This window comes from Phalangium opilio, unplaced genomic scaffold, assembly GCF_054372755.1.
Source record: "Phalangium opilio isolate 3A_F unplaced genomic scaffold, DU_Popi_V2 ptg000523l_1, whole genome shotgun sequence".
NCBI lineage: Eukaryota > Metazoa > Arthropoda > Arachnida > Opiliones > Phalangiidae > Phalangium > Phalangium opilio.
In genome coordinates this window covers 1,789,431-1,817,213 of record NW_028324241.1, presented here as the reverse complement: position 1 = coordinate 1,817,213, position 27,783 = coordinate 1,789,431, and the positions used below count along the sequence as shown (strand labels likewise).

At 40.9% G+C, this 27,783-nt stretch overlaps 3 non-coding genes across 3 annotated transcripts; 2 read left to right on the top strand and 1 right to left on the bottom strand.

Moving 5' to 3' along the window:
• Positions 1-1,161: 1,161 nt before the first annotated feature.
• Positions 1,162-1,234, bottom strand: TRNAF-AAA (transfer RNA phenylalanine (anticodon AAA)). Its single transcript has one exon. It is a non-coding gene; the product is annotated as a tRNA-Phe (tRNA).
• A 5,949-nt stretch (positions 1,235-7,183) lies between these two features.
• TRNAT-UGU (transfer RNA threonine (anticodon UGU)) lies at positions 7,184-7,256 on the top strand. Its single transcript has one exon. It is a non-coding gene; the product is annotated as a tRNA-Thr (tRNA).
• A 157-nt stretch (positions 7,257-7,413) lies between these two features.
• Positions 7,414-7,486, top strand: TRNAT-UGU (transfer RNA threonine (anticodon UGU)). The gene has a single exon. It is a non-coding gene; the product is annotated as a tRNA-Thr (tRNA).
• The last annotated feature ends 20,297 nt before the right edge of the window (positions 7,487-27,783 follow it).

Sequence of the window (27,783 nt, the reverse complement as noted above, 5' to 3'; positions counted from 1 at the left end):
GTAAATTGCAATCATGCCACAGAAAAGAGCAATGAACTCTTGACAGTCAGAAATATGTAAAGTTTAATACGTGTGGAAAATGCATTGCTGAATTTTTGGGTTTGAGAGCGTATCGGGACTGATTGGGTGCAGGCATGCTGGTTATAAATAATTTCATCTTGAATAAAGGCTAGACATCAACATAATTCTAATGTGAACAGATTAAAAACATGCCATTTACGGTTTTAAAGCATTAAAGGCTGTAACAGACTTTTTCTTCTTTTTTAAACCCCTCCCCGGCTCCACTTAGCTCTATGAGGATGACAAGCACTATCCACACAGGCTCACAAACCCTTTTAATAACAGTCAATGATAACAAAAATCCAAATAATTTAAAAAATGTTATGAAGTCTATCTAATAAATTATTCAATGCATGCATATAACCCATGCAATAAATTTAATTGGCTTATTAAATGAAGCGTCTACTAAATTACAATATAAGTTAACAGTAAACTAACACGTTTGCGAGAAATAAATCATAAAATACACGTTAATAGCGCATGTAAGAAATTAAATGGATTAAACGCGAAAAAAATAACTATTTATTATGAGGGAATGAAAAAAAAGGTGGTGGCTGTGGTGAAAATGAATTAATAGAATATCTACAATGAGTACTATAAAATCACAAAGGAGAAAACAATAATCAGAGAGAGTTCATGCCATCATGAAGAAAGTGCATGCCAAATTGAGCATTGAAAATAATCGAAACACAGGGAGACGTTATTCAAACAACCTATCATGGCATTTAGAAAATTATCTACAGTAAAGTAGAACATGCTTCGCTTGAGCATGACTTCAAAAAACAAAACTAGTCATTATTTTCAGGCTGCAATTTTTCACTTCGGTCATGATGAATACTCTCGGTTTACAGTCTAAACCCTTTATTTTCAAACCTTGGCTTTTCTTATTCATTCCTAGCCTTTTCATTTTCAGTCATTATTTGCCAAACAGACGCAAACATGAGTAGGGCCTCCAAACATGCATTAGCGAAAGCTTTGAGCGTTTCTTGCTTTTCTTACTAGGCAGCGACTAAGCTATAAGAACGTTTAGCCCTTTTATAAATGAAACAATAAAGGAAGGCCATGCATGCAGAAACAATAGCAATCACGATGGTCAAAACATGTATCTCCCACGGCTCGAACCTGGGACCTTCCGCGTTTTAGGCGGACGTGATAACCACTACACCATAGATACGTAGTAAAAGTGAGTTTTCCAAGAGATCTAGCTTATTTTTATGCCCAATCCCGACGGTTAAAACATGGCTCTATCAGGGCTCGAACCTGGGACCTTCTACACCCTAGATACGTGCACGGCCAAAGAAGTCCAAATTTTCAGCCCCACATTCATTTAATTTAAGAATTAAAAGCAGTGGTTATTAAAATTAATTCCGTTGTACCTACCAAGGCTCGAACCTGGGACCTTCCGCGTGTAACGCCGACGTGATAACCACTACACCATAGCTACGCAGTAATACAGAGTTTTCCAAGAGATATAGCTTATTTTTATGCCCAATCACGATGGTAAAAACGTGTATCTATCAGGGCTCGAACCTCGGACATCCCGCGTGTAGGGCGCACGTGATGACCACTACACCATAGATACGAAGTAAAAGTGAGTTTTCCAAGAGATCTAGCTTATTCTAATGTCCAATCACGATGGTCAAAACATATATCTCCCACGGCTCGAACCTGGGACCTTCCGCGTGTTACGCGGACGTGATAACCACTACACCATAGATACGTAGCAAAAGTGAGTTTTCCAAGAGAACTAGCTTATTTTTATGCCCAATATTGACGGTTAAAACATGTCTCTATCAGGGCTCGAACCTGGGACATTCCGCGTGTTAGGCGGACGTGATAACCACTACACCATAGATACCTGCAAGACCAACGAAGTCCAACTTTTCAGCCTCACATTAATTTAATTTAAGAATTAAAAGCAGAGGTTATTAAAATTAATTTCGTTGTATCTACCAGGGCTCGAAACTGGGACCTTCCACGTGCAAGGCGGACGTGATAACCACTACACAATAGTTACGTAGTAATAGTGAGTTTTCCAAGAGATCTAGCTTATTTTTATGCCCAATCACGATGGTAAAAATATGTATCTATCAGGGCTCGAACATAGGACATCCCGCGTGTTAGGCGCACGTTATAACCACTACACCATAGATAGGTAGTAGCAGTGGGTTTTCCAATAGATGTAGCTTATTTTTATGCCCAATCACGATGGTCAAAACATGTATCTCCCACGGCTCGAACCTGGGACCTTCCGCGTGTTAGGCGGACGTGATAACCACTACACCATAGATACAAAGTAAAAGTGAGTTTTCCAAGAGATCTAGCTTATTTTTATGCCCAATATCGACGGTTAAAACATGCATCTATCAGGGCTCGAACGTGGGACATCCCACGTGTTAAACGGATGTGATAACCACTACACCATAGATACGTAGTAAAAGTGAGTTTTCCAAGAGATCTAGCTTATTCTAATGTCCAATCACGATGGTCAAAACATGTATCAACCACGGCTCGAACCTGGATATGAAACTTGCCGTTGGTAGCTTCTATTATCTGGGATTTGATCATTTGCTGTTATAAGCTTCTTATATATGGGATTTGATCACCTGCCGTTGGTTGTTTCTAATATCTGGGATTTCATCACCTGCCGTTCGCGGCTTCTAATATTTGCGATTTCATCACCTGCCGTTGGTGGCTTCTTATATCTTGTATTTGAAACCTGCCGTTGGTGGCTTCTTATATCTGGGATTTGATCACCTGCCGTTATTAGCTTCTAATATCTGGGATTAGTCACCTGTCGTTAAAGGCTTCTTATATCTGGGATTTCATCACCTGCCGTTGGCGGCTTCTTATATCTTGCACTTGAAACCTGCCGTTGGGGGCTGCTAATATCCGGCATTTGGAAACGGCTGTTTGGGACTGCTAATATCTGGTATTTGAAACCTGCAGTTGGGTGCTGCTAATATCTTGGATATAAAACTTGCCGTTGGGAGCTGGAAATATCTGGGATTTGATGCCTGCCGTTGATAGCTTCTAATATCTGGGATTTGATCACCTGCCGTTATTAGCTTCTAATATCTGGGATAAGTCACCTGTCGTTATAGGCTTCTAATATCTGGGATTAGTCACCTGTCGTTATAGGCTTCTAATATCTGGGATTTGATCACCTGCCGTTTTTAGCTTCTAATATCTGGGATTTGATCATTTGCCGTTATTGGCTTCTAATATCTGGGATTTGATCATTTGCCGTTATTGGCTTCTAATATCTGGGATTTGAAACCTGCCGTTGGCGGGTTCTAATATCTGGGACAGGGGCGTGCCAACCTTTTTACTGAAGCGGGGGCAAAATCCCACACTGGTAGAGAAAGTTGTGTAAAACATTTTGCACTTGTGTAAACAACTTTGAGCCACCTTAACCTCTTTCCAAACTCATACAAGAGCAAAAATTATTTTGCAGTAATTCAATGTTGTTCAACACTCATCAATGATCTAAGGCTATACAGTATCTCGCATGCACTATAAAGTTACGAAGAGGTCCGCATGAACGTGAGAATTAATGTCTGACCAATTCAATACTCGTGGGATACAGTGGCCACGATTCTATAAGGTGCCATTTCTAGTTTAGCATACATTTTTCTCTTTTCATAAATCGTAGAAAATAGTAAAAACGCAATGAAAATGTCTTTAGCCTACCTATTCTTTCCCAAAGTTGATAGCTACAATAATTTGAAGCGCTATCAGCTACACCCTTTCTCTCTTGAAGCTGGCAGTTAATCAGCTCCATTATTAGCCACGATTATATGCGAAAGAATTGCAACTCTCTATAGTGTATAGAAAAACGTGGTTGCTATAGCTATTATGTCTATACATGTATGTGTAAACCAAAACTGGTGGAAGTCAGGAACGATATATTCTCGAGAATATCAAACACTGCGAAATTCTTCATTTCCAGGACTAGTTTAAAAATGATTCTACATTTCTACAAACTCTTTTATGATACGTTTCACAATTCCTTTTACAACCAGAGCTTTATACTGAACTTCAAAACCGTCCTCGAGCGACGATTTTGAACTATCAAAGCTGTCACTTTTACCAATCTCCTTTACGATTGCAATATTTATGGAATCACGAGCACTGTCTCTTCGCATGCATCACACTAAATAACTGGGCATCAGCGCAAAACTCTTGGTTATTGCATAACGACACGGAGTAAAAATTGAAGAACTTCAACTAATTTTTTAATAAATATTACGAACATGTTAATGATTAAGACCTTATTTTCTTATTCACTTCCAAAAACCGACTTCCTCTCACGACAATTGTACACTGGGTAATGAAAATTTCACTTTCAATGAAATGTTTTACTATTTAGACTCAGTCACCAGAGCGGGGGCGGTGCCCCCGCTGGAAAATTAGAGCGGGGGCCTTTGCCCCCGCTGCCCCCGTGGTTGGCACGCCCCTGATCTGGGATTTCATCACCTGCCGTTGGTGGCTTCTTATATCTTGTATTTGAAACCTGCCGTTGGGGGCTGCTAATATCCGGCATTTGGAAACGGCTGTTTGGGGCTGCTAATATCTGGTATTTTAAACCTGACGTTGGAGGCTCAAATATCTGGGATTTGTAATCTGCCGTTGGGGGCTGCATATATCCTCGATTTGAAACCTGCCGTTGAGGGCTTCTTATATCTGGGATTTGAAACTTGCCGTTGGGGTCTTCTTATAACTTGGATATGATCACTCGTTGTTGGGGGCTTTTATTATCTGGCGTTTGATCACCTGCCGTTGGTTGTTTCTAATATCTGGAATTTGATAACCAGCCGTTGGTGGCTTCTAATATCTGGTATTGAAACCTGCCGTTGCGGGCATCTAATATTTTGGATATGAAACTTGCCGTTGGGGTCTGGAAATATCTGGGAATTGATGCCTGCCGTTGGTAGCTTCTAATATCTGGGAATTGATACCTGCCGTTTTTAGCTTCTAATATCTGGGATTTGATACCTGCCGTTTTTAGCTTCTAATATCTGGGATTTGATCATTTGCCGTTATTGGCTTCTAATATCTGGGATTTGATCATTTGCCGTTATTGGCTTCTAATATCTGGGATTTCATCACCTGCCGTTGGTGGCTTCTTATATCTTGTATTTGAAACCTGCCGTTGGTGGCTTCTTATATCTTATATTTGAAATCTGCCGTTGGGGGCTGCTAATATCCGGCATTTGGAAACGGCTGTTTGGGGCTTCTAATATCTGGTATTGAAACCTGCCGTTGGGGGCTGCTAATATTTTGGATATGAAACTTGCCGTTGGGGTCTGGAAATATCTGGGAATTGATGCCTGCCGTTGGTAGCTTCTAATATCTGGGAATTGATACCTGCCGTTTTTAGCTCCTAATATCTGGGATTTGATACCTGCCGTTTTTAGCTCCTAATATTTGGGATTTGATACCTGCCGTTTTTAGCTTCTAATTTCTGGGATTAGTCACCTGTCGTTATTGGCTTGTAATATCTGGGATTTCATCACCTGCCGTTGGTGGCTTCTTATATCTTGTATTTGAAACCTGCCGTTGTTGGCTTCTTATATCTTGTGTTTGAAACCTGCCGTTGGGGGCTGCTAATATCCGGCATTTGGAAACGGCTGTTTGGGGCTTCTAATATCTGGGAATTGATACCTGCCGTTTTTTGCTTTTAATATCTGGGATTTGATACCTGCCGTTATAAGCTATTATCTGGGATTAGTCACCTGTCGTTATAGGCTTGTAATATCTGGGATTTTATCACCTGCCGTTGGCGGCTTCTAATATTTGGGATTTCATCGCCTGCCGTTGATGGCTTCTTATATCTTGTATATGAAACCTGCCGTTCGGGGCTGCTAATATCCGGCATTTGGAAACGGCTGTTTGGGGCTTCTTATATCTTGTATTTGAAACCTGCCGTTGGGGGCTGCTAATATCCGGCATTTGGAAACGGCTGTTTGGGGTTTCTTATATCTTGTATTTGAAACCTGCCGTTGGTGGCTTCTTATATCTTGTGTTTGAAAACTGTCGTTGGGGGCTGCTAATATCCGGCATTTGGAAACGGCTGTTTGGGGCTTCTAATATCTGGTAATTGATACCTGCCGTTTTTCGCTTTTAATATCTGGCATTAGATCACCTGCCGTTGGTTGTTTCTAATATCTGGGATTTGTTTACCAGCCGTTGGTGGCTTCTAATATTTGGTATTGAAACCTGCCGTTGGGGGCATCTAATATTTTGGATATGAAACTTGCCGTTGGGGTCTGGAAATATCTGGGAATTGATGCCTGCCGTTGGTAGCTTCTAATATCTGGGAATTGATACCTGCCGTTTTTAGCTTCTAATCTCTGGGATTTGATACCTGCCGTTTTTAGCTTCTAATATCTGGGATTTGATCATTTGCCGTTGGGGCTGCTAATATCTTGTATTTGGAAACTGCTGTTTGGGGCTGCTAATATCTTGTATTTGGAAACTGCTGTTTGGGGCTGCTAATATCTGGTATTTGAAACCTGCTGTTGGGGGCTGCTAATATCTTGGATATAAAACTTACCGTTGGGAGCTGGAAATATCTGGGATTTGATGCCTGCCGTTGGGAGCTGGAAATATCTGGGATTTGATGCCTGCCCTTGGTGGCTTCTAATATCTGGGATTAGTCACCTGTCGTTATAGGCGCCTGTCTCGTAAACAGGAGATCATGAGTTCGATTCTCGTCGAAGCCTCCTGGTTGTGATACTTGCACTTGTTTTCGTAGCTATTAAATTTAAAAAACTAAAAATAATATCTGCTTGAGATATGCATATATGCAAACAATATTGTATAAGTGCAAATGATTTAAATTACTGAAATATTCAGCATTAATCTCACTACGTAACATGGGCTCCGTTGCTTAGTGGTTAAAGCGCATGTCTTGTAAACAGGAGATCAAGAGTTCGATTCTCGTCGGAGCCTCGTTGTTATGATACTTGAATTAGTTTTCGTAGCTATTAAATTTTAAAAAATTAAAAATAATAGTTGCTTGAGATGTGCATATATGCAAACAATAGGGTAAAACTACGAACGAGTTGATTTTGTTAAATTACTAAAATATTCAGCATTAATCTCACTACGTAACATGGGCTCCGTGGCTTAGTGGTCAAAGCGCCTGTCTTGTAAACAGAAGATCGTGAGTTCGATTCTCGTCGAAGCCTCGTTTTTATGATGCTTGAACTAGTTTTCGTGGCTAAAAAATTTTGAAAAACTAAAAATAACAGTTCCTTGAGATGTGCATATATGCAAACAATAGGGTAAAAGTGCAAATGAGTTAAATTACTGAAACATTCAGCATTAATCTCACTACGTAACATGGGCTCCGTGGCTTGGTGGTTAAAGCGCCTGTCTTGTAAACAGGAGATCGTGAGTTCGATTCTCGTCGGAGCCTCGTTGTTATGATGCTTGAAGTAGTTTTCGTAGCTATTAATTTGAAAAACTAAAAATAATGGTTGCTTGAGATGTGCACATATGCAAACAATAGGGTAAAACTAGGAACGAGTTGATTTTGTTAAATTACTGAAACATTCAGCATTAATCTCACTACGTAACATGGGCTCCGTGGCTTAGTGGTCAAAGCGCCTGTCTTGTAAACACGAGATCATGAGTTCGATTCTCGTCGGACCCTCGTTGTTATGATGCTTGAACTAGTTTTCGTAGCTATTAAATTTTGAAAAACTAAAATAATAGTTGCTTGAGATGTGCACATATGCAAAAAATATGGTAAAACTACAAACGAGTTGATTTTGTATTCAGCATTAATCTCACTACTTAACATGGGCTCCGTGGCCACGGGACCACCTCTGATAGAACAAAACCAAAGTTTGATAGATTATAGAAGGCTTCTTGGACCATTCTTGAGGGCGACGTGCAATATATGTATCTGTAACTGCATACCCTCTTAATTTTATATAACATTCAAATAGTTTCCAAAGTTCAATGTTTATTGAAAACTGAAATAGTTGAGAATATTTCCGAGTGGGGACCACCTCTGATAGAACAAAACCAAAGTTGCATAGATTTTCGAAGGCTTCTTAGACCATTCTTGAGAGCGACGTGCAATATTGCATACCCCCTTTATTTTATATAACATTCAGATATTTTCCAAAAGTTAAATGTTTATTGAAAACTAAAATAGTTGAGAATGTGTCCGAGTCGGGACCACCTCAGATAGAACAAAACCAAAGTTGCATAGATTTTAGATCGCTTCCTTGACCATTCTTGAGCTCGACGTGCAATATTGCATACCCTCCTAACCGGGACCTGCTCTCATGGGGCGTGATTGGATTTTTTCCAATTTTAATGCCATCGCAAAACCAGACATTAAAGTGGAACCAACCGTCATCCAACACGTAGCTGCCCCAGACGCAGCGCTCACTGCTCTGGTAGAAAAACATGCCAATCTCTTTTCGCCAGGCATAGGACGTCTAAAGGGTCATCAAGTCAAATTAATCATTCGCTCTGACGCCCCCACGCCGCCGTTTGTCAAGGCTAGGTCTATACCGTACCACTTGAAAGATTTAGTTGAAAACGAAATCACGAGACTAGAGAAAGAAGGAATAATCAGTCCCATTAGTCACGCCGACTACGCTACGCCCATAGTTCCAGTTTTAAAAAAGGATACAAAAACAGAACGCCTTGCAACTCAAAACAAACTAGAACCAATCACAGAACGCCTTGCAACTCAAAACAAACTAGAACCAATCGTCTCCTCACAATCGACAACTGAAGGAACCCTAGTTTACACTCGCAACTACGGAAAAGGTACCGAATGGATAAAGGGACAAATCACAAAACCCATTGGAACCATGATGTACCGAATTCGAACCGAGGACGGTCATATAATTCAACGACATAGAAACCAAATTCGTTTCCGTACAAACATTGCCGAAGATCCGTCCGACCAGCCACTGCTGCCTCAACAAACCAAACCTACGATCCCCGCCATATCTACTTTCCGCTGCCAAACTCCTAGAAATCCGGGATTCGTTAATCAACCACTTCCACAAATGACTGCCAATGCATCACCTACTCAATCGGCAGCTCGTGCCTCAATTCCTACCCCTGATCAAAACACGCCCGCCGACAGAAGTCCTCAGACGACGACCCCAACAACCACAGGTTTCCAAGCAGCCGCCGGAACCTCCCTCGCCGAACCACGACGTTCGCAACGTGCACGAAAAATCCGCGTACCATTTGATGTATAACTTTTTCTCTAAACGGGGAAGGTGATGTTAGGGTCATATCAGTTTGAAACCCGTTTATATTTCGCGCCTCATCCTAACCCTGACAATGTCATAGATGGCAGCACCAGCGCATAAAAAACATTACCTCCAACCTAGCTAAAACCAACAGAGCGCTCCTTAGTCAGCGCGCAAATAAGATACCTTTTTCTTTGTAACAACCAACAGTATTAAATCATTCATGTTTAACAAACGGCTTTATTAATTAAACTAATACCTTCACCCCAACCACTCCAACATTTACATTTTCCGCTTAATCCTGCATTACAAGAGCAATTGATAGTGAATTCATCTTCACCTTTCAATTTTCGATTATTTGATGAGGGTAAGCCCCTAGAAGATAACTAGTTAGAATGAAAAAATTAGAAGCACCTTGCGCAAGATAACTTAAATAAAGTAAAAACCAATTTCTTGTGCAATTGAAAAAAACGTTATTTTCTAATTTATTTAAGATAACTAGTTATTATTATTTATTGAACATTTTAAGAAAAGCTTTACGATTGTCAAGCCTTGGTCTTCTCTACAAGTTTGTATAAAACTTGCAGCCACTGCCACATAATACGACGTGTTTGCACTTATGTATCTGTTCTCCTTCTATTTGACATCGTTTTTAATCCCTTCGTTGTAATTCGCGTATATATAAATTTCAAATAATGTTACCTTAAACTTGTCAACATTTAAAATTCTTAATTCTTCAATTGCGCTATGTCGATAAACACATTATATACCCCGTTGAAACAACCATTTTGAAAACATTACAGCGCCCCTATCAAAGAACTTGGCCCCTATCAATTTTTTCGAATTTTAAATGTTTAAAATCATCTCTTCAAAAGTCAACATTTTAATATCTGTTACTTCAGGCAATTAATTTATAAACTTATCCCTTACTTTTTCTAATCTTTGTCTGCAAAGACTGTTTCTATAAATAAGAATATAGGGTTGAGGGGGAATATAGTTGAGGGGTAGACAACTGGCCTGTTTCAAACACATAAAGGTTATATTTCTCCCAAAGTAATATCAATAAACTTTTGGTAATATACACTTAATTTCCTGTTTTTTCCCCGCTAACTGATTTCACGTGTCCAAGGCACATTCTTATTGGATGTAAAATGTCATCTGCTTTACCATATACATATTCTCTATGCTTGGAATACTGGTTTAATAATTCGTAAATTTTTACTTCAAAAAAAGAGAGATATAATAACGTAGGTGAAACGTCTAAGATTCTCTGGTGAGGCGCTGTCAAAAATAGGAAAATGGACTGAAATAACGCGTGTAGTCAACTCTGCCGTCGTTCTTGAACTAGCTCTCAGTAAGTCTCTAGTGTTACGAAGTTTAGGTAGTGTCATACTTATGAAACACATCTTATAAACTTATGATGATACTTATAGATATATGAGGCGCTTGTACTGTATCCCATTTTGACGTCACCATGGTTCAAGCGTCAAGCTTATTAGAGTACCCACCAACATCGCCTTTGACAGCGACTAACCAGGAGTGTCTGGTACAACAGCGCTTCCAGAGCAAAAATTAGGGTTGTTTTTGCTACAAAACAATAAAGAATTTTTATGTTAAATTGTTTAATTATTTTTAATTAGGTTTAAATAGGGGGAAACCGGTTTTGATCATAGAGATAGGAACATAATTCCTATCTCCATGGTTTTAATAGGGCTTTAACGAGGAGTATGAAACTTTGTATACTGGTGTGGTTATCAGTTAACATGAAGGTAAAATGGGTTTGCTTTCTCATCTTCGCTGCTCGGGCTCTCCTGTACCTTTTCCTGATTTTTTTCTTTTTTTTTCACCACTTTTTTAAAAAAGAAAACTTCAAAATGCCCTGTCTTTCTACAATGCGAACAAATTTTAACTTCGGGGCGCTTTTCCCCCGTACCACCTCCCCTTCCACCTCGCCGTCCAAGAAGAGAATGGAAGTAGAGGAGTGGAAGGAATGCCTCAACTTGTTGCCCTTTTTCCTGGTACAGGGCAACTTCCGCTAAGCAAAATTAAACGGGCCGGAAGCTCTCATGTACCAATTTTAGAGCAACATCATTATTTGCGCTTGTAGAGCGGGGGACCTGCCACTCCTTGGGGTTTATAGTCTCTATGCCGTCCACCACCTCGTCCCCCTCCTACATAAATATTGATGGTGACACTGCACCCTTGGATACTGAACTTTTGCTCCATTTTGCTAAGCCTAAATCAATAAAGGAAAAATTATTTTTTTTTAAATTTAAAGTCATTACTTCCCAAGTATTTTTAAACTCGGCAACAAAATTAAGTGTTGTAAATTCTTTTTATACGCCGAAGTTTAAAAATAATTGAAAATCATGACATATTAATATTAAATTGTTTTCTTGAACTTACTTTCAATCACAGCACTTGACAAATTTTAACGAGTGGCTAAAAGTGCGCCTCTTTTTAGGATAGAATAATATTTTGGAAAAGGTGGCAATAAACAAGCTAATTAGCAATTATTTAGAAAATGTAGCGGCTAAACTTTACTTTAGCTCGCGCATTCAAAATACAGTTTTTTCAATAAATATCGTTTATTCAAGGTTAATTATAGGATAATTAGTTAAAATTAAGGTGCGGAAAATAATCAAAATGTATATTTTCCATGTTTTTCTATATTTTACCCTTCATATTAAAGGACTAAAGGTTAGGTTAGGTTTGGTTAGGTTAGGTTATATTTTTAGATATTTTATGTTATTTCGTGGCTAGGAAGAAGGAACTGGTCGGGTTTTTATGGTCGTGAAAATATTTATTAAAATAGTTTCCGCGACTTAAATGTAATTAATTATTCACCTCCAAGAAATGATATTTATTGAAAAAACTGTTTTTTGAATGCGCGAGCTAAAGTAAAGTTTTTCCTTTTGGAAAAGGGGGAAATTTATTCAGTTGATTTAACTTGATAATAACAAAAACAGGCGCACATTTAGGAGCTCATATAAAAACTTGAAGGTCTTACCTTTGCTGGAAAATTTTGTTGACTTAAGCAAAATTTTGAAATTGAAGTTAGGCCTGGCAATTTTGAATCGCGCGTGATAATAATATTTTAAAATCACGCGCTCCTATAATCACGTGACAAAATGTAAAGGCAACGTGTATGGGTGTGTGTCATATTTTCAAAAGGGATACTAAAAGCTGAAATTTAGATATTTTGTTAATCATATATCATAATGACGCGACGTTTAATTAAAGACACGACATATCTCGTAAATTATACACATAAGTCACGTTAAGAATTCCTTTTGTAATTCCAAAACATCGGATGCGAATCCGGACAGACATAGCTAACGATATCGTAGACAGACGCTATCTCAGAAATAGGCCAAAAAAATTAATGTAAATAATATAAAAATAATGAAGTTGAACCCCAGGCGTGACCCGAAGTTTAAATACTTGACATCACTGTGAAAAATAAGTACTAATCATACGAATGCGAACAACGATTTCCATTTCAAAGAGAATAGAACTATTCGGTAATGAAGAACAGTCAACCATGAAAATTTCACCGACGCTGCTGTAAAGACCTCGGTCACGGCCAACGAAAGTATACCTACCTCTCAACCAAGAAAACAAAGAAGGGACACATGATGATACGTTCCGTAAGTTTGTCACTGGTTACTAAGAGCTTGTCATGATCTGACGTAGGTGAAACGTCTAAGATTCTCTGGTGAGGCGCTGTCAAAAATAGGAAAATGGGCTGAAATAACGCGAGTAGTCAATTCTGCCGTCGTTCTCGAACTAGCTCTGAGTAAGTCTCTAGTGTTACGAAGTATAGGTAGTGTCATACTTATGAAACACATCTTATAAACTTTTCATGATACTTATAGATATATGAGGCGCTTGTACTGTATCCCATTTTGACGTCACCATGGTTCAAGCGTCAAGCTTATTAGAGTACCCACCAACATCGCCTTTGACAGCGACTAACCAGGCGTGTCTGGTACAACAGCGCTTCCAGAGCAAGGCGTCAAAAACATACTCTATCCTAGCCATGACGCTAGGGCAAGACTACCGGAGCCTACTGGATGGCATTAATTCGCCTAAGAAGCATGGGATAAAATTGAGAATACATTTGAACCGAAGTCACGAGCCAGGATCGGGGTCTTAAGGAAGGAGTTTTATTCACTCGAATACAAGCCTGAAGAACCCATGTCAGCATTCATTGGTCGTGTAAAGACTGTACGGAGGCAGCTGTTAGAGGCAGGGGAAAACATTCCAGATAAGGATCTCTGTTATTTGTTAATTGGATCGCTCCCGTCGTCTTATGATTCATTGGTGCAAACATTGTACCTTCTGGATGATGCGGATTTTGGATTTTCTGTCCTCAAATGTGATGGCGAAACTAGAGGCGGAGTATGGGCGTCAAACGCTGAAGGAAAAGCAACTAGGATCAGCCGATGCTTTTGCAGCGCAAGTTAAGAAAGGGGAGAAGACAGCACGAAGTAATAAACCTTCCGACCAACAAGGTAAACCGGTATTCCGCGGAAAATGTTATAATTGTGGACTTGCGGGACACCGAAGCTCCGAATGTAGGACAGACAGAAAAGGGAAAAGCCAGCGACCGAAAGCAAAGAATACGGGAAATGATGGACGGGAAGGGGCGTTTTACGCATCGATATGTTGCAACAGTACAACTAGCCACACCTGGCTGCTAGATTCCGCGTCGACGCATCATATGTGCCACGAACGTTCCTGGTTTTCCACATTCGCGAAGTAACAAAAACAAATCTCTCTTGGTGAGGGGCAATCAACGGCCGAGGGTGTTGGCGATGTATGGGTAAAAACAATGTTCGGGAATAGCGCTAACAAGTTCCAGTTGAAGAATGCTCTTTACACACCTAAGATGCACAAGAACTTGATCGCAGCCCATTTAATCGACGAAGCTGGTTATAAATTAGAGATCTGTAATCAAAGATGCACGGTATATTTTCCAAACGGACCCATAGCATTGGAAGCGCCACTCCAGAAGGGTCTATATGGGTGGGATGTGGAAATCATTCAGCAGGAAGACAAGGTGGGGGCCCATTACGTTGGTCACACTCCTAATGACCTGTTGACACTCTGGCATCAGCGACTGGGCCATATCAATGAAGCAGATTTGAAGCACATGGGAAAGCATGACATGCTACATGGGTTGAAGCTAAATAACGGACAACTAGACACGTGTTTTGCTTGTAAAACGAGTAAAAGCGTTTTGCGACCTTTTACACGTCAAGGATCGGTGGGCAGCCAAGAAGTGCTAGAATTGATCCATTCGGATGTCTGGGGTCCTGCTCCCGTAACTTCGCTAGGGGGAGCGAAGTATTATGTGTCCTTCGTCGACGATTATACGAGACACACTACAGTCTACATCCTCAAGACGAAGGACGAAGTTCTGCGCTGCTTTGAAGAATATGAAATGACAACAGAAAACGAGACAGGAAAGCGAATTAAAGCCATACGCACCGACAATGGTATGGAGTTTTGTTCAAGAAGGTTTGAACAAGTCTGCCAGGCAGCCGGAATTAAACACCAACGTACGAACGTATATTCGCCACAAATGAACGGGGTGGCGGAAAGGCTCAACCGAACTCTAGTGGATATGGCACGTGCATTAATGATTGAAGCCAAGCTCCCGCTGTTCCTATGGGCCGAGTTGGTACTGACAGCGACGTATATCAAAAATCGACAAAGACACGGCCATTTGGACAATGCAGTGCCCATGGAACTGTGAAGAAATATCAAGCCAAGCGGAAGACATATGAAACGAATAAGTTGCCTTGCGTTCATGCATATTCATAAACGTCAAAGGAAGCATAATTTCAATCAGCGCTCAAAACCGGGCATTCTCCTGGGATACGCACGTCGCACCAAAGGATACCGCATATGGCTACCTGACGAAAACACAGTTAAGGAAACCAAACACGTCACTTTCGACGAAAGGCGTATTAGAATAGAAGCCATGAAAAGTGCCCAAAAGCCTGAGGAAAAGGTTCATTTTTTATGGCCAGCGGAACATGAAAGCGACAATGAAGACAGAATACAGGACGAAAGCGACAATGAAGACAGGATACAGGACGAAAGAGACAGGGAAAAGGATGTACAATCAGATCCTATAGCAAAGCGATTGAGGTCGAGACCAGAAATCCAACGATACTGCGCAGACAAGAATGTACCTCATGATCAATCTCTCTATGTATCTGGAGGCAATACCAAACAGAGAAATGATGCCGATGACGAAGACGAATATTTTGAGACTCATTACACGGAGGTACAAGTTCCTACATCCTACGAAGAAGCGGTATCGTCACCAGAAAAAGAAACCTGGTTAACAGCTATGGCGGAAGAAGTACACACACTCAACGAAAGAAATGTCATGAAGACCATCCGAACACCTGAAAATGCAAAGCTTATTGGATGCCGATGGGTCTACGCCATCAAGGAGAAGGAAGGCCAAACGCCACGGTATCGAGCACGCTTGGTAGCGCAAGGATACAACCAGGTGCCAGGTGTCGATTATGAAGAATCTTTTTCACCGGTGGTCAATTTCACATGGATCAGACTCTTTTTGGCATTATTCGTCGTTAACATGGGCTGGCTTCATTATCACCTTGATGTTAAAAATGCATACTTGTATGGACAGCTAAACGAAAACGTCTACATGAAACAAATCCCTGGATTTGCGACCGAGGATGCCAACACACACTGCTTAAAATTATCAAAGGCATTATATGGCCTACCCCAGAGTGGCCGCCAGTGGTTATTTAGAGTTGGATCAAATGTTTCAAGGGCATGGATTTTCGAAACTATCAGGAACAAATTGTATTTACCTACTACAGAAGAAAGCCATCGTTCAAGTTTATGTTGACGACTTAGTAGTTTTAGCCCAATCTGAAGAGGCAAAACAAGACGTAATCAACATATTAGCTGCAGTGTACACTATTAAAGTCTTGGGCCCAATAAACTACTTGCTCGGGGTTGAAGTGCAGGAAATTCCCGGAGGATTAAAACTACATCAGAAACACTACGTCGACTCATTCACGAAACGGTTCAATATTCGTTGTGAAGGACCAGTCAGCCTACCGTTAAACCCCAACGTCACCTTAAGCAGGAATGATTGTCCCATACATAAGGAAGATATCGACCAAATGAAAGACATCCCGTATCAAGCGTTAGTGGGGTCTATTCTCTACTTGACACATAGAACGCGACCGGACATCTTCTACACCATAATAGCACTATCTCAATTCAACGCTAACCCTGGAATGAATCATTGGAAACACTTATGCCAACTGGCACGCTACATTATTTCAACGTCGGATTTCGGATTACATTATCGAGAGGAGGAAGATGCTAATCTGCGATTTTACTCCGACAGCGACTATGCGTCAAATCGAGACACCAGAAAATCAACATGCGGCTATATCAGTTTCTTTGGTTCCTGCCCTATTTCTTGGAGATCCATCAGTCAAAAATCTATTTGTCTGTCCACTAAGAAGGCTGAGTATATAGCGCTAACAGAAACAACTAAAGAACTGCTCTGGATGACGCCGGTACTGACAGAACTGCAGAACACTTTCGGAATCCATCTTCCAACGCCCGTCATCTATTGTGATAACCAAGCTGCCATTTACTTCACCAAAAACCCCGTCGAAAACCATCGGACGTAACACATCGATGTCAGATTTCACTTTATCCGTGATATCCTCTCCAAAGAGACATTCATTCTGCCATATGTTTCCTCGAAAGAAAATATAGCAGATATATTCACTTAATTTTGAGAAGTTCGTGCTAATGTTAAAATTAACTGCTTAAAATGTCACAATTAATATTTATTGATGTATATTAACAGTAAGATGTTGAACGAAATGTAATATAGTTAAGGGGAATTTTGTTGACCTTTGACCTGATCGTGAAATATATTACTAGCCTAGGTGCCGTGACGGCATTTTTTATGACTGGTTCAAAGGTTACCTTAACGCTTATCTGTTATAATAATTATCAGTTGTTTTTTTGCTTCGCCTCTTGCTAGTCGGTTTAATTTTCTTGAGCTGTTAACAACCCCAATTGTATATCATATTTTGATGCCTAATTAAATTAACTCTATGTTTTCTATAAACGAGTTTCATTTACTCAATGTTCACCCTAATTAGTCTAATAAAAACTGTATTTTGAATGCGCGACCTAAAGTAAAGTTTTTCCAATGTAGCAATATTTTGAAGTAAAACATACAATTTTGGAAAAGTGGGAAATTTATTCAGTTGATTTAACTTGATAATAACAAAAACAGGCGCACATTTAGGAGCTCATATAAAAACTTGAAGGTCTTACCTTTGCTGGAAAATTTTGTTGACTTAAGCAAAATTTTGAAATTGAAGTTAGGCCTGGCAATTTTGAATCGCGCGTGATTTGAAATATTTTAAAATCACGCGCTCCTATAATCACGTGACAAAATGTAAAGGCAACGTGTATGGGTGTGTGTGATATTTTCAAAAGGGATACTAAAAGCTGAAATTTAGATATTTTGTTAATCATATATCATAATGACGCGACGTTTAATTAAAGAGACGAAATATCTCGTAAATTATACACATAAGTCAAGTTAAGAGTTCCTTTTGTAATTCCAAAACATCGGATGCGAATCCGGACAGACATAGCTAACGATCTCGTAGACAGACGCTATCTCAGAAATAGGCCAAAAAAATTAATGTAAATAATATAAAAATAATGAAGTTGAATCCTAGGCGTGACCCGAAGTTTAAATACTTGACATCACTGTGAAAACTAAGTACTAATCATACGACTGCGAACAACGATTTCCATTTCAAAGAGAATAGAACTATTCGGTAATGAAGAACAGTCAACCATGAAAATTTCACCGACGCTGCTGTAAAGACCTCAGTCACGGCCAACGAAAGTATACCTACCTCTCAACCAAGAAAACAAAGAAGGGACACATGATGATACGTTCCGTAAGTTTGTCACTGGTTACTAAGAGCTTGTCATGATGTGACGTAGGTGAAACGTCTAAGATTCTCTGGTGAGGCGCTGTCAAAAATAGGAAAATGGGCTGAAATAACGCGTGGTCAATTCTTCCGTCGTTCTCGAACTAGCTCTCAGTAAGTCTCTAGTGTTACGAAGTATAGGTAGTGTCATACTTATGAAACACATCTTATAAACTTTTCATGATACTTATAGATATATGAGGCGCTTGTACTGTATCCCATTTTGACGTCACCATGGTTCAAGCGTCAAGCTTATTAGAGTACCCACCAACATCGCCTTTGACAGCGACTAACCAGGCGTGTCTTTACGAGAATCTATGACGTTTCACCTACATCACTTCATGACAAGCTCTCAATAACCAGTGACAAACTTATGGAACATATCTTATCAACTTATAGTGCACTACCCGAGCCAATAAGTAATCAATATGTGTAACAACGGGTAAATTTTATTTAGATGTAAGGTGTACATCACATTGACAAAGAAAACAATTTTGTAATTATTATATAATTATATATTATTATTTAGATGTAAGGTATACTCACATTGACAAAGAAAACAATTTTGTAATTATTATATAATTATATATTATAATTAATAGTTATCCATTTCGTTAGCTGAAGCGTCATTGAAGAATACTCTCGCGTTAGTAGGCAAATAGGCCACATTTCTGCCTGCGTATCTCTCATATCCCGGTATGTTATCGAAATTATCCCAATCTGCGAATGCTTCGTCAAGTACAAACGTCACGTTTAGATCATGACCAGCACTGCTGATCGCGACAGTCAAATTAGGATCAGGTTCGTATGACCCATCCAGTCCGTGTATAAAATCGATTTCCATGCCGTAACTCGCGTTCAAAGATTCTCTTTCAGAGATGGGAGATTCGAGTGGTATAAATGGTTCAGCGGACTTCTGAACGCTCCACTTTGCCAAACAGGTATCCGCGATTGACGAGGAGCTCTTCGTTGACGATTTGTTGGACTCATTGGTATTCTAGATGGCAATAACCGTAATCTACGGCGGTTTTCCATCGCCAGTGTCGTAGCTAGGAGCTCGTTGTAGCAATATAATTGGTGAAATAAATCCATAAAGCTAGATGGGTCTAGACAAGTACCTTCATCAATTGAGTAGATGAATTCCGTCATTCCACGTAATAGATGTTCTACTTCATCTGATGTTGCTTCGAGGTTTACACCAAGCTCTCGTAGCTTGGAGATTAATTTCAAGTATATTTTTTCTAGTTTTCCAATATTTAGAAGGATGAATCTTAAGGCGTTTAAGAATGGTACCAGAAGGGAATAAGAGAGAAGGGAGACATTAGAGCCTGCTATGGTAACGAGAGTCCGACCAACCTCAAGAAAACCGCGAAAACTTTGCGCAAGTACACAGCTTTTAACCAATTTACTGCAAAAATAGTTCTTTAAGTTCTCCGCGGTATCGGCCCATTTGTTTGCTAGATTTTCATTCTCCAAAGGCTTAGGGCTGTCCATGTTTCGTTCTTGTGTAATTAAAACCTCAAGTATGTATTTTATTGAAACTAATTTTTTATTTTTTAATATTAATTCAGAATAATTAGATCTCATCTATTTAATACCTTCAAATTATCTGATTTTGGGATGTTCTCAATTCCTGTGTATCTAAATTAATTGCACAGCTTGATTTCGTTTATCAACATGAAATTCGCCCATTTTTATCTCCTTCAATGTAAAGTTGTAAACAAAACTACTTTTTATTCTTCAACCGAGACGTCACCTTCTTATGTGACGTCACAGCTAAGGCAGAAGTTGGATAGCCAATCAGTGAAGTGTAGTTGATTTGAGGTTAGTAAGACTGTTGTTACGAGTGTAAAGCATTATGGAGATATAAAGTGTGTCCCTTCTCTCTTATTCCCTTCTGATGGTACCCAACATTGTCCGATAAAATGGGAAGATGCCGAGAATATTATTTCGAATGCTCTCGAAGTCAGATAAACCACTCTGTGGACCTGACGCTTGTTAAAGAACCTCACTAAAAACACGTCGAGGGCTTTGGCTCTGGCTACGGCCTCTTCGATGGTGTTAACCATTGAGCCTTCTAAGTAAATCCGCCTGAAAAGGCAGCGTGCGCTTCTCATGATGTTAAATCGATCTTGGTAGTCATCTTGAATGCTGTTGATTTTGTGGCAGAGTTCCTGGTAATCGATGGGGTGAGCGTCTGCCATGGGACTGTAAAGGGTGAAATCCTATTTGGTCAAATAATATAAATTACTAGCTGTTCGCAGCGGCGTCGCTCGCGTGTAATAAGAACTTCCATCAAAAGGATATAAAGAATGGGTGGATTTTACTGATGACTAATATTTCTGCAGCACCCTAGGAGCGAAGGCACTCGGCGTTGCCCATCAGCCCGTGGGAACATTTTTTATTACTATTCACGCGGACATTATTCTATAAAGAAGGGTTTTTAAGTTTTTGGCCGCCATTTAAAAAGATGGAAACAAATCGAAGCCAAAAGATCATTCAGCCCGTCTATAGGTTAAAGGAAACCAGTGTACTAAATATTTTTGAAATCGGTTGAAACGCGCGGACTTTGTTGCATAGAGAAGTTTTTTACATTTCTGGTCGCCATTTTTTAAGATGGCGGCGGATTAAAAAATCTTTCTTAGTACGCGCCTACTACTTATGAGTAACGTTCCTGTAAATTTTCAGCCTTCTAGGGCAAGCGGTTTGGGCTGGGCGTTGATTATAAGTCAGTCTGTCATTCAGTCAGTCAGGACTTTGGTTTATATAGATATAGATGTTTCTTTAAACAATAAGCACTTTGGTGGATTGGTAACTTTGAATCCCTATCAAATGAACGTCTTTGGATCCACGTCTAAGTTCTTAACCCTATATCTAGCAGATAATACGGCGGTCTTCTTTTGGAAAACGTTCTAATAAACCTAACAGCTAGAAGACGGAAAACGTGACCAGCTCATTGAGCCTAATGAAACCGAAGCAAGCCAAATATATCCTACCTATTTTTTGACTACTTAACCTAATCTAACTAAACGTAACCTACCTATTTTTAGACTACTTACCCTAATTTAACAAAACGTAACCTACCTAGTTTTAGAATACTTACCCTAATCTAACAAAACGTAACCTAGCCTAACACAGTAGTATAAATACTACGGGGGGGTTAGGGGTCAGGCTGCCATCTTATCTCAAACCTATCATAACTAAACCTAAACGTAACCCAAACATATACTTTACCGCAGTCAAGCTTAACTTACCTAACAAGTCATCAAATGAGCGGCTAAATATGCGCCTCTTTTTAGGATAGAATGTTTTGGAAAAGGTGGCAATAAACAACCTAATTAGCAATTATTTATAAAATGAAGCAACATTTTGGAATAAAATATACAATTTTGGAAAAGGGGGGAATTTATTCAGTTGATTTAATTTGATAATAACAAAAACAGGCGCACATTTAGCCGCTTAGCTGCATAGCCTGTATTGCGTGTAGCGAATGTATTATACAGTGACAGTATATATACACATTGGTATTGTATATTTCGTTAGGCTTAAGTTATCATATGAATCATTACATGGCGTCTAGCAAAAAGTAATGCTGTGTCCCACAGTGTAATTCTAGATTAAAACTAAATATCCCAAAAGAAATCAAGTTGCGTAAACAGTGGCAACGCGTCCTAAAAATTGGAAAACACATTTCAAATCACATGGTTGTATGTAGTTTACATTTCAAGAAGACTGATTACTTTTTTCCTGGTAAGTTTTTTTTCAAGTATTAAGAATTGAAGAACGATATTTAATTTACTTGTTACTTCAGATATGCCGACAGGGAAAAAGAAAGCAATGCCTGGAACTTCCCCTTTTCCAATGTTTGCCTATATTGACCGACGACAAAATTATTTCTGAAGATACCAGAAGGTTAATGGTTGGAAGAAAAGGCTTGATAATCGACAAAGAAACTTTAAAAGCTATGCAAAACCTTCAACTTATAGCCAGTTCAGTTCAGAAAGAGAAATAGAAGATGCCCCAGAATCCACAGACAAACAAGCAAACATTGAATTTGGCTTGAATGCTCTCGCAACTGAGGTTTGTGAGACTTTGCATCAAGGGAGAAAAGACGTTTCAGTGCAAGTCAACACTTACGATTCTGAAACCTTTAATATTATGAATTCAGTTAAAACTGACACGGATTTAAGTCCTATGACCGGAATCTCCAATTTCAAATTATTTTACGCCATTGTGGAATCTTTGACAGTGTTAATAAATTTTAAAACTCAGATCCCAATAGAAGGACTTTCTCTTCTTGTTTTAACGAAAATTTAACTAAACTTGACGTACGGGGTTCTTTCTACTATGTTTAATATGTCTGAAACAAGTAGCCGCCGATACTTTAAAAAACAGTGTTTATTGTCGCGCAAGTTTTTAATGGCGCTCAAAGGAAGAAATCATTAATACCATGCCCCAATGTTTTAAAGGCTTTGAAAAAACTGTGTTGGTATTGGATTGTACTGAAATTCCAATAGAGAAACCAAATTGTCTTAAATATAGAATCTTGTTTTATTCAAATTATAAATGTAACCACACTCTTAAAATTTTGGTTGGCTGGTTTTATTTCTTTTTTCAGTAGAGCTTATGTAGGAAGAGCATCCAACAAAGTTATCACTTTGCACAGTGGAGTATTGGACAAATTAACACCCTATGTAGACGAATGCATGGTAGATAAAGGATTCAGAATAGAGACTGAATGTTTATAAAAAGGTATTGAATTTTTCATCCCACCATTTCTGATAGAATCTAATCAGTTTACGGAAACAAAATCACACGATAACTTCAAAATAGTGAAAGCAAGAGTACATAGACAGCTTGATACAAAGATTAAAACTTTTTTCAATCTTTACTGAAAAACTGGATTGGGAGATGACGTCTTTCATTAACCCTATGTTTTTCATTGCAGCTGGTATTGTAAACTTGTCATCACCAATATTAGATAAAGTTAGATTTTAATAAAATGAATATTTGGTTTTTAAAAAATTATTTTAATTGTAACTCAGTTTTACAATTTTATAACACTAAACATGTTTTAACTTTTTTTGCTACAGTGACTAGTATGTCATTGAATTTCTTGCTTTAAGTGACCAAGACATTGTTCCAAATTTAAAAATGCCATATCCCGCCCAAATCTGTTTGTGATATTTTTTTCCTTAAAAATAAAATTGTCTCCTTACGCTTATAAATATGGAATCTGCGCGTTTCATTAACTCAGCGATTGAAATGGTGGCTCCTTTTGTGGTGTGTCAAACAGAAAATAAATATCAATATGGAGTTACCTTTCTTGTTATTATAGGCTTTGTCTATATTATTGCGAAAACCATTGATTTTAAAGAAATAATTCTTCATTAAAGCCTTGCTTGAGTACATCTCCTAGAGGAGACGAAGAGGGTGTTGGCGATCCGGTGGCAGAAGAAGAGGGTGCTGGCGATCCGGTGGCAGGCGAAAAGGGTGCTGGCGATGCGGCGGAAAGAGAAGAGGGTGCTGGCGATACGATGGCAGGCGGGGAGGGTGCTGGCGATCCGGTGGCAGGCGGGGAGGGTGCTGGCGATCCGGTGGCAGGCGGGGAGGGTGCTGGCGATCCGGTGGCAGGAGAAGAGGGTGCTGGCGATCTGGTGGCAGGCGAAGAGGGGGTTGGCGATCCGGTGGCAGGCGGGGAGGGTGCTGGCGATCCGGTGACAGGCGGGGAGGGTGCTGGCGATCCGGTGGCAGGCGGGGAGGGTGCTGGCGATCCGGTGGCAGGCGGGGAGGGTGCTGGCGATCCGGTGGCAGGATAAGAGGGTGTTGGCGATCCGGTGGCAGTCGAATTGGGTGTTGGCGATACGGTGGCAGGCGAAGAGGGTGTTGGCGATCCGGTGGCAGGCGGGGAGGGTGCTGGCGATCCGGTGGCAGGCGGGGAGGGTGCTGGCGATCCGGTGGCAGGAGAAGAGAGTGCTGGCGATCCAGTGGCAGGAGAAGAGGGTGCTGGCGATCCGGTAGCTGGCGTAGAGGGTGTACCTCATATGAGCAGTTCCCTGTAGAGCAGTTCTCGAAATAGCAACCACGATTCCAAAAAAAAACAGCGGAGTTTTTAAAAACTGCTGTTTTAGAAATAGCGGCTCCTGTTTTGGGAAATAGCAGTGTTTGTGTTGAGTTTTGAGCATTTTTTAACAATACAGTTGTATTCGTTGGTTTCTAAAACTACCTTTTTCTGTGATCATTATATAGTAATGTGACCTACTAACGGATCGTGTTTATGATTTTTTTAAAAGTACATTTAAATATTGTACTATTCTTCAGGCTGTATGAGTTTACAATAATTTGGAAAAGGCATAATAAAATTCGAGAAAGGTTGTTTTATTTCGGAATTAGATATTTGTAAACAGTATTATTTTTGAAAAGGCATATTATAATTCGAGAAAGGTTATTTTATTTCGGAAGAAGATAATTGTAAACAGTAATGTTTTGGAAAATGCATATTATAATTCGAGAAGGGTTATTTTATTTCAGAAGTAGATAATTGAAAACATTAAGGTTTTAGGAAAAAGTGTAACATTGTTACACCATTTCCAAAATATTACTAACCTAAGTCTAACTAAACGAATCAAAACCTAACCTAACCTGACCTAATAATATTTAGTTGAAATAATCAACTTTAACCTAACCAAAATATCAACCTAGTTATTTTTGAGTTCATATAACCCAGCTGGGCAAGCTTACACCATAATAAACAACTATGGTTTTTCGCATATCTATTTTCCCACTCTTTAGAGAACTGCTGTAACGGTAATTGCTGTATGGGGAAAAACTGCCATTTCGCGAACCGCTATTAAGAGAACTGTTGCTATGAGTACCGCTATTATGAAATCCGCTCTTGTGATGGCAGGAGAAGAGGGTGCTGGCGATCCGATGGCAGGCGCAGAGGGTGTTGGCGATCCGGTGGCAGTCGTAGAGGGTGTTGGCGATCCGGTGGCAGTCGTAGAGGGTGTTGGCGATCCGGTGGCAGACGAAGAGGGTGTTGGCGATCCGGTGGCAGACGAAGAGGGTGTTGGCGATCCGGTGGCAGGCGTAGAGGGTGTTAGCGATCCGGTGGCAGGCGAAGAGGGTGTTGACGATCCGGTGGCAGGCGAAGAGGGTGTTGACGATCCGGTGGCAGGCGTATAGGGTGTTGACGATCCGGTGGCAGGCGTAGAGGGTGTTAGCGATCCGGTGGCAGGCGTAGAGGGTGTTGGCGATCCGGTGGCTGGCGAAGAGGGTGTTGGCGATCCGGTGGCAGGCGTAGAGGGTGTTGGCGATCCGGTGGCAGGCGAAGAGGATGTTGGCGATCCGGTGGCAGACGAAGAGGGTGTTGGCGATCCGGTGGCAGGCGTAGAGGGTGTTGGCGATCCGGTGGCAGGCGAAGAGGGTGTTGGCGATCCGGTGGCAGGCGTAGAGGGTGTTGGCCATCCGGTGGCAGGCGAAGAGGATGTTGGCGATCCGGTGGCAGACGAAGAGGGTGTTGGCGATCCGGTGGCAGACGAAGAGGGTGTTGGCGATCCGGTGGCAGGAGAAGAGGGTGTTGGCGATCCGGTGGTAGGAGAAGAGGGTGTTGGCGATCCGGTGGTAGGAGAAGAGGGTGTGGGCGATCCTGTGACAGACGAAGATGGTGTTGGCGATCCGGTGGCAGGCGTAGAGGGTGTTGGCGATCCGGTGGCAGGCGTAAAGGGTGTTGGCGATCCGGTGGCAGGCGAAGATGTTGCCGATCCGGTGGCAGGCGAAAAGGGTGCTGGCGATGCGGCGGAAAGAGAAGAGGGTGCTGGCGATACGATGGCAGGCGGGGAGGGTGCTGGCGATCCGGTGGCAGGCGGGGAGGGTGCTGGCGATCCGGTGGCAGGAGAAGAGGGTGCTGGCGATCTGGTGGCAGGCGAAGAGGGGGTTGGCGATCCGGTGGCAGGCGGGGAGGGTGCTGGCGATCCGGTGACAGGCGGGGAGGGTGCTGGCGATCCGGTGGCAGGCGGGGAGGGTGCTGGCGATCCGGTGGCAGGATAAGAGGGTGTTGGCGATCCGGTGGCAGTCGAATTGGGTGTTGGCGATACGGTGGCAGGCGAAGAGGGTGTTGGCGATCCGGTGGCAGGCGGGGAGGGTGCTGGCGATCCGGTGGCAGGCGGGGAGGGTGCTGGCGATCCGGTGGCAGGAGAAGAGAGTGCTGGCGATCCAGTGGCAGGAGAAGAGGGTGCTGGCGATCCGGTAGCTGGCGTAGAGGGTGAACCTCATATGAGCAGTTCCCTGTAGAGCAGTTCTCGAAATAGCAAGCACGATTCCAAAAAAAAAACAGCGGAGTTTTTAAAAACTGCTGTTTTAGAAATAGCGGCTCCTGTTTTGGGAAATAGCAGTGTTTGTGTTGAGTTTTGAGCATTTTTTAACAATACAGTTGTATTCGTTGGTTTCTAAAACTACCTTTTTCTGTGATCATTATATAGTAATGTGACCTACTAACGGATCGTGTTTATGATTTTTTTAAAAGTACATTTAAATATTGTACTATTCTTCAGGCTGTATGAGTTTACAATAATTTGGAAAAGGCATAATAAAATTCGAGAAAGGTTGTTTTATTTCGGAATTAGATATTTGTAAACAGTATTATTTTTGAAAAGGCATATTATAATTCGAGAAAGGTTATTTTATTTCGGAAGAAGATAATTGTAAACAGTAATGTTTTGGAAAATGCATATTATAATTCGAGAAGGGTTATTTTATTTCAGAAGTAGATAATTGAAAACATTAAGGTTTTAGGAAAAAGTGTAACATTGTTACACCATTTCCAAAATATTACTAACCTAAGTCTAACTAAACGAATCAAAACCTAACCTAACCTGACCTAATAATATTTAGTTGAAATAATCAACTTTAAACTAACCAAAATATCAACCTAGTTATTTTTGAGTTCATATAACCCAGCTGGGCAAGCTTACACCATAATAAACAACTATGGTTTTTCGCATATCTATTTTCCCACTCTTTAGAGAACTGCTGTAACGGTAATTGCTGTATGGGGAAAAACTGCCATTTCGCGAACCGCTATTAAGAGAACTGTTGCTATGAGTACCGCTATTATGAAATCCGCTCTTGTGATGGCAGGAGAAGAGGGTGCTGGCGATCCGATGGCAGGCGCAGAGGGTGTTGGCGATCCGGTGGCAGTCGTAGAGGGTGTTGGCGATCCGGTGGCAGTCGTAGAGGGTGTTGGCGATCCGGTGGCAGACGAAGAGGGTGTTGGCGATCCGGTGGCAGACGAAGAGGGTGTTGGCGATCCGGTGGCAGGCGTAGAGGGTGTTAGCGATCCGGTGGCAGGCGAAGAGGGTGTTGACGATCCGGTGGCAGGCGAAGAGGGTGTTGACGATCCGGTGGCAGGCGTAGAGGGTGTTGACGATCCGGTGGCAGGCGTAGAGGGTGTT